This window comes from Aethalodelphis obliquidens, unplaced genomic scaffold, assembly GCF_003676395.1.
Source record: "Aethalodelphis obliquidens isolate GAN/ISIS:26980383/991018 unplaced genomic scaffold, ASM367639v1 scaffold16, whole genome shotgun sequence".
Taxonomy (NCBI): domain Eukaryota; kingdom Metazoa; phylum Chordata; class Mammalia; order Artiodactyla; family Delphinidae; genus Aethalodelphis; species Aethalodelphis obliquidens.
Window position 1 is genome coordinate 10722543 of NW_020837960.1, and position 8452 is coordinate 10730994.

An 8452-nucleotide genomic window follows, 5' to 3' on the forward strand; every position below is an offset into this window, starting at 1 on the left:
ATTTCTGGTTTCTGAAGATACAACAAACAAAAAATAACTTTTTGTTTGGTCTGTAAGACCCAAAGAAGAGCCCATGGAGAGGCAGACACTTCTGTTCCCAGGAGCCTCTTGAATCAATTTTTTGTCTTTGTTGGTTCTCCTTCCTTCATTCTTCCTCAAACAATGAATGCATTTGAACTCCCTGTGCTTGTGTGTGTGTGGTGGTAGGGATGGGTGACAAAAGGAAAAGTCAGTCCTTTCTGGATTTCATCTAAATGAAAAAAAAAAAAATCTGCTGCTTATTTAGGTACTTGGCTGAAGGGAGAGGCAGGAAGAAAGTACAATTCCAGCTCACATTTAATGAATATCTGTGCTGTGCCAAGCACCTTCCTCAATCTGCATATAACGAAATAAAGCTCAGAGAGGGTGTGAACTTGCCCTTGCTCCCACAGTCTGTGTAAGTGTATGTGCAAGAATCTGAACCCCAGGTCCCTGAATTCCAAGTCCATGCTCTTGCAGCACATGGACTTGCCAACTTTCTTCTCTTCAGAAGGATTGGTATTCTGTTCCCTTTGAGTAAGTGTGTTGACTGTAAAAGAATCATTCCACTTTCTCATTTTTCCAAGTGAAAAAATAATAGACAAATCACCCTCTGCAACCTTCCTGTATTAGTTTCCTGTCGCTGCTGTAACAAATTGCCACAAAACCTTAGTGACTTCATACGACACAAATGTATTCTCTTGAAGTTCCGGAGACCAGAAGTCCGAGGTAAGTCTGATGGAGCTAAATAAAATGAAGGTGATGTCAAGGCTGGTTCCTTCTGAAGGCTCCAGGGGAGAATCCGTTCCTGGGCTCTTCCAGCTTCTAGTGTCTGCCGGCATTCCTTGGCATGTACCACATCACTCCAATCTCTACTTCTGTGGTCACATTGCTTTCTCCTCTTCTGTGGTCAAATCATCACTGCCTTGTTCTCATAAGGACATTTGTGACGGCATTTAGGGCCCATCCTTATAATCCAAGATAACCTCCCTGCCTCAATATCTTTAATCACATCTGCAAAGTCCCTTTTTCCATATAAGGTAACATTCACAGTTTTGGGGGATAGGGACATGGATATCTTTGGAGGCCATCATTCACTCCCCCATACCATTCTTTTATTCTGACCACTCCAAGAATATAAATTCAGTGGTATGAAATGGCAACTATCTATCTCTACAGAAAGTATTTTAAGTTTTGAACCTACCACTGAGTGTGGAAAGCCAAATATTGCTTTGTTGCTCTCTAGGTAGTTTGGGTCTTTCTCAGCTGCATTTTGCATTTGGTACCCTCACCATGAGTTTATTACTTAATGCATTAAAGAAGAACACCACCTTGACTGAGCCTGGTTGTGAATCAGATAAATAATCATAAGAACAGTTTAAAAAAACACCTTCTTTTAAAATTGCTCATTTTAGGTAAATCCTTGCATAAGTCTGATTGCATGTTTCATCATTTAAATGTGGCAGCACTCAGCCTATTCCCTTTCAGAAAAATCTTCGATCTCTCACCATTACCTGCAGGACAGAGTGTGAATTTTCAGATCAACAATCAGGGCCTTGGATAGTCTGTCCTATCCTCCTGGTAAGGTGGCTCTTGTCTAGCCTTGCACCACTGTGGAAGGTTGCAGGAGGATCTCAGCACATCACATGCATGGGGTGAGACCTCAGCCTTTCTGCCCCTGTTGGTCTCCACTCACACTATAAATGGCCGAAGACGCCGGACAAGGGAATGTGACACTTAGCGCTGCTCATCTGCCTCCACTGAGACAGCATCAGCACCAGCCTCATCATGCCGCATGTCCTATCCGTGTTCATCGCAGTCACTCCCCTGAAACCTGAAACCCGCACACCATGATCGCCCAGACTCCCATCCATGCGGGGCCCTGCTTGTCACCTAATCTGACTCAAGCCTTCAGTATGCCCATGAAAGGCACTGTCTGCAATAAGCAAAGTATTCCATAGCCTCAGCCCTCAACCTTGCCTTTGAAAAGAAGGGAGTTGCTGGATCTAGGGTACCTTCATTTTTATCTTTACTAGATATTGTAAACTGTTCTCCAAAAAAAAAAAAAAGGTACCAATCTCTTTTGAACCCACTTCCATCAAGCATTTGTCTTCACTGCATTCAAATGACTCTTGACTTGTCACTTCCCTCTTCACATTGATTGACAGATCCAGAATTCAGTTCTAGTGCTCTTTTTGCTCATTAGAGTGCCCCCCAAGTTTCAGCCTTTCTCTCCCTTCACTGTATACGCATTCTCCAGATGATGTCATTCAGCCTTATAGCTTGAAATACCATCTACAGACGACTCCAAAATTTTTATCTACAGCACCAACCTGTCTCTGAAATCTATACTTAGATAACCAGTCTGCTCCTGATTAGCACCAATCGGTTGATTCTCTCTGTGTTCCCATCTCAAAATTACCAATCATCCAGTTGGCACAGTCAAAATGTTTGGAATTATCCTTGATCTTTCTCTTACCCCCTATATCTAACCCATCAGCAAATCCTATCAGCTTTACCTTCAAAATATATCCAAAGTTCAACCTTTCCTCACACCTCCACTGACACACCTAGTACAAGCCTAGAAGAAAACTGGAGAGGCAATTTAGGGAAGTGGGTGGAGCATGAACTCAAATCCCAGCTTTGCCATGTATGTTCCACCTCTACACACTTCAATTTCCTCATCCATAAGGTGGGGATTATAACAGTAAATTCCTCATAGAGTTTTGTTGGGGTTAAATAAGTTAATACATGTGAAGCACTTAAAACAGTATGTAGTACTCTGCCTGTTATCATCATCATCGCTATCATCATCATCACAATGGCCTAATAATTATTATCCCTGCTTCTGCTTAAGACTTCCTTACTCTCTAATAGAATTATCTATCCTTTTCATAGATATTATCAATAAAATCAAAAGTTGGTTCTTAGAAAAGATCAACAAAGTTTACAAACTTTTAGCTAGAATTATTAAGAAAAAAAAAAGATAGAAGACTTAACTAAAATCAGAAATGGAAGTAGGAACATTAAGACTGGCCTTAGGTGAATAAGAAAGATTGTAAGAGAATACTGTGAACAACTGCATGACAAAAAATAGGATAACCTAGACGAAATGGACAAACTCCTAGAAACATATAAATTACCAAAACTGGCTTAATAAGAAATAGAAAATCTCAGCAGACCATCAACAAGTAAAAAGATTGCATCAGTAATTTAAAAAAATTCCCAATAAAGAAAAGTCCAGAACAAGAAGGTTTCAATACTGAATTCTATGAAACTTTAAAGAATTAATACCAATTCTTCTCAAACTCTTCCAACAAATAGAAGAGGAGGAAACACTTCCTCACTCGTTCCATAGAGCCAGTATTACCTTGATGCCAAATCCAGACAAAGACATCACAGGAAAGAAAACTATAGACCAGTATATAAATACATATAAAAATTCTCAACAAAATACTAGCAAACTGAATTCACAGCATATGTAATAAGGACTATACACCACGACCAAGTGGGAGATGGCTTTTTTTCACTCAGAATTCCTTAGAGATTCATCCAAGTTGTCACATCAATAACTCTTCCCTTTTTATTGCTGAGTAACATTCTGTGCCATCCATGTTCCACAGTTTGTTTAACCATTTATCCATTGAATGACAGTTGAGTTGTTTCTAGGTTTTTTTGTCATTATGAACAAGGTTGTTATGAATACTCACGTTCAGTTTCTGTATAAATATGTTTTCAAGTCTCTTGGATAAGTGCCCAAGATTGCAAAAAAAAGAAAAGTAAAGAAAAAAAAGACTTCCTTACTCTCTGTACTTCACATATCACTCAAAGGGATCCTTTTAAAGCATAATCATGTCATGAACACTCCAAGCCCCCAAATGGCCTCCAAGCACAGTTGGAATAAAATCTAAAGTCTTTATCCAGTAGAGCTATGCCCTGCCTACCTCTCTGATACCGTATTTTAGTATTCTCCCTTTGCACATTATGCATTGTTCATTTCCAGTTCAGCAATCATGCTGATACTTCAGAGCTTCAGCACATAATGTTTCCTCCACTTCAATGACTTTCCCCAAATATTTGTGTGGCTCTTTCCATCACTTCATCCAGGTCTGTGCTTAAATGGCACAACATTAATGAAGACTTCCTTGATCTCATTCCCCAAAACAGTAGTTCTTATTAGGGCAGCCCAGAAATTTCTCTTTCCCCTTTTCTTACTTTATTTTTCTTCATGGCACTCACCACTTCCGGGTATTACTATGTATTCATTGTTGCTGTTTTTTATTAACTATCTTGTTCACTAGAAAATAAGTTCCTTTTAATCATGACTCATCTTGTCTATTATTATACTCTCCATGCCCAGAACAGTGCCTGGCACGTAATAAGAATTCAGTAAGTATTTGTTGAATAAATGGATGAATCTTCTCTCTTGCAGTTCCACAGTGCAAGTCCTCTGCTCTAGGTAGATGGGTTACTTGCTGTCTCCTGCGTCTACTTTGTCCATACTGCCTCTGTTCTTGTCCTTCTGGTCTACCACTGCTGGCAAACCCTTCCCAACCACTTCCAAATGTTACCTATCCTTCCAAATATTACCTATCTTTAAAGGCTCATTCAAGCCTCACCTCTTTCATGAAACTTTTCTCAGTGAAAGACAACAAAATCCACACCTTCTGAAAACCTATTTCATTCATTATATATGTCCTTTATATATATATTCTTAATGTTTTCATTTACTAGTTATGTGTAGGGTTAACTACACATTAGTTAACTATTCTAGTTACCTTCAGGGTTAACTATTTCATGTGTCTTTGACTTTACACTCTTCCAGAGTTCTGAGTCCTTCCTCTGCCCAAAATTTCCCAAACATCCCACATATACGTTTATGATAAATACTTTTGAATCAATGAATGAAAAAAATAAAATTAAAAGGTACCCTAGTAATGTGAGTGATAAACTTTCAACAAACTAGTTCCCAGTTTTAGATATATTTCAAACTTTAAAGAGGAAACTACTAAAATTAAGGTATTTTCTCTACCTGGTCATTTCTTTCATTTTTCATGACCCAAGTCATGCATCACATCCTCAACCCACTCATGTATATAGTAAGGTTATTTATTTGAGAACTTCTGTACTCTCCTCACCATGTTCCATTTCATAGATGAAGAAACTGGGTCTCAGAGGGGTTAAGCTCATATTCTAAAGGGGTAATAGAAATATAAACAGATAATTACAAAACAATGTGATGTATTGTATAGAGAAATTTATGGGCTGCCCTAAGGACAGTGAGGATAATGCACTCAACTCTGCCTATCATACAGGAGGGTGGTATGGTCAGAGAGGATTCACAGATAAAGGTGATCTCAACTGCAGTTTGATGAATAAACGGAAATTACCTAGACAGGTGAAGAAGCCAAGGAAATAACCCATGCAGAAGTTCAGTGGCATGGTTAATAGAGAGAAAAATTTCAGTGTAGTGATGGGAGCTAATCCTTCTCACCGCTGCCACTACTCTTTGCAAATGCTTCTATCGCAAACATCATACAGTATTCTAACTGTGAGTTCAGGTGTCAGTTTCCACTACTAGATACTGTTCTTTTCCCTTGTATAACTCCCTTTGTACCCAGCCCTGTGCCTGTCACTGAGTTCACATTCCTTAATTTCAAGCTGCTTACGTGGCTAATGAGACTGCTAGCTGGATAGTTACATGGAGATGCCATTTCCACCTTGGCCCCTTTTACGGAATTTCCCTGTAAACAGACATCTCTCAGTGGCAGCCACAGGGTGATCTGGACAGGAAGGAAGACATTACCAGACATGTGGTAGAACTGAGCAAGTTCTGAGCCCTTGGAAAGAGCACAGCCAGTTACCAGGTCCTGGAGGATGTTCTGCCCTTGAAGTGCTTCATCTATAGTAGACCCTTATCCAAGCCTCTTTGTATTGCAACATAATAATAATCAAAATAATAATAATATTAGATTGAGAAATAACAAGATGTGATTAGAAAATCACTTTGAAATACCTGAATTGGAAGATGTCATGCAGGATAAGATATACCTATTCTATGAAAAAAAGAATCCAAAATGCCCTGCTTCATGAATTAAAGTATATTTCTATTTTCTAATTCCTTCCCTTTTAACTGCAGGGTGACTGCTGGCAAGCTCTGCCCTCCACTGTCAGCTTCAGAACAAAGCCAAGAAATCAACATCATAATCACGCATTGTTTCCATAGCAAGCAATCCTGTAGCTCCGGGCAAAACAACACTTTCTAGATCCTGCCAGAGTGTATGTGGCAGAGAAAGATTAATTAGCCTCTCACTAATTGACAGTATTTCCCTTCACATCTGCTTGGGCCTGATGTGAGTTTAAATGTCTCTGTTTATGTGCCTGAGGCTGACTGAACAGGTACAAAATTTAAACCCCTTCCCAAGTATCAGAGATGCCTAGGACCTGGGTCCCCTTTCTTTCAACGGTAGAGATGTCAGAAGAAGGCTTAAGGTGGTGATGAGTGCTTGGGGGCAGGCAGAAGTGGCCTAAGAGACCTGAGGTAGAGTTCTAGTTCTTTAAGAACCAGTCACATGGCTGGCAAACTATGCCTCACTTCTTTGGACTTCTCTTCTTGCTCAGGTGTTAGCTTAGATCGGTGGTTTTCTATCTTGTTTCCCAGAGTCCTAAAAGTTCCAGAGTTCCCTTAGGGATCTCCTAGACTCTCAAGCAGTGCTATTCAATAGAGATTTCTGCTATAATGGAAGTGTTCTATATCCACGTTGTCCAATAAGTTTGCCACTTGCCACTAGAGGCTGTTGGGTGCTTGACATGTAGCTAGTGAGACTGAGAAACTGCATTTTACATTTTATTTCATTTTAATTAATTTAAATTTAAATAGCCCCATGTGGCGCACAGCTTCCATACTGGACCATGTAACTCTGGAGGGTTTGAGTTGGGGTCTAAATGGACAGGGTCCAGGATTTGCCCCACTCCTGCCAATCAGAACACGTCTGCCTTTCTCTGTTTCCAGTAATACGCTGCCATGACGGCTTCCCTGAATAAAGCGTTCATAGCTAAAGAGCATTTGAAAACCGCTAGACTAAAGGCCCTTAAATCTTGAAAGTTTCTAATCCCATGGTTCTAATCTCCCTTTGTATGCAACAAGGACCACACTCTCTATAGCATGGAGTGGAGATAAGACAGCCTACTGTACCATCACACCCCATTTTGCCTGGCTTGGGGGAAGATGCTAATGCAGCTTGATGTGTTCTCTGAACTGAAGAGCATCCTGGCTCCTTTGACGGATGTTCCCAGCTGCTCCATCCAAATTGCTCCCCAGGGGCTGCTCATGCGTGGCTCTTTGTGGCTTTTGCTGGTCCTAGAGACTCAGACCACAGAGAAAAAAAGGATCCAGAGGCCAGAAACAAAATCCAAATGAAGTTAATTTTCTCAGCCTGTTAAGTCTCTATTCTCACACAGCTGGGAAGGAGGGGTCGAGGGTTTCCCAAGTGAAAGATGCCCAGAGCTCTGTCAAAGCCATCCCAGGATGCCCACCTCCAAAAACAAGGCCTAAGGTGACTGTTGCCCCCAGGGTTGGAGCTGGGTGGTGGTGAGTGCTGTGCGCGCCTGCTGGGGGTGCGTGGTCAAAGCAGAGACCGTGAGTTGCACGTGGTGAGGTTTGGGGTGACCCTGTCAGGCTGTGAGCCCTGAGATGGGAGCCCAAGGAGGTCACACCATGTATGAATCTCACCTCAGTAAAGTATTTTTGTAAGAAGACCAAGAAACGAGGTTTACAGCATTTCACATCCCAGAACTGCCTACAACATGTGTAAACCACACAAAATAAAGCTTGTCTCATAAAAGGTGCCAATATCTCTGGCTGTGACTCCTGAAGGGAAGGGAGGGAAGGATTACACAGTTCCTGGAGTGGCCATGTGGTGAGGAGCTGTAGGAAAGGAATGTGGAGGCTTTCCCCACGGAGGCGAAGGCTCACACAGCTCCTTCAATTTCACATCCCCAGACTCCCTTCGAAGCTTCGCCCCAGACAAAGGTAAGCGACTACCAGTAACCTTCCAGAAACCTTTTGTAAGAGGAAATGGCTGTAATTTTCCATCCTTCTCAACCACACTAAAACAAACAGTGGTGCCTGTTAAAGTTCAAGTCAATATTTTAACCGAAGAATACAACTGAGAGAACCACATCATCGAACATTTTTCCAACCCACTTTCTCACTTAGAGCAGAAACGGTTGACAGCAGTCTTGTCTTCTGCCGGGTGTTTGGGTGAGGACTTTGTGGAAATACAGAGTGTGGCATTTTGAGGAGGACTTGCTGCTAGAGTTCACTTTGTGGCTTTATCACATTTCTAGTTGTCTCTTCTTATCAGTATGTTAAATCGCTCTCACCAATAAAATAGGCATATTTTGTCTATGGTGCCCCATCCCTGCATTCAGC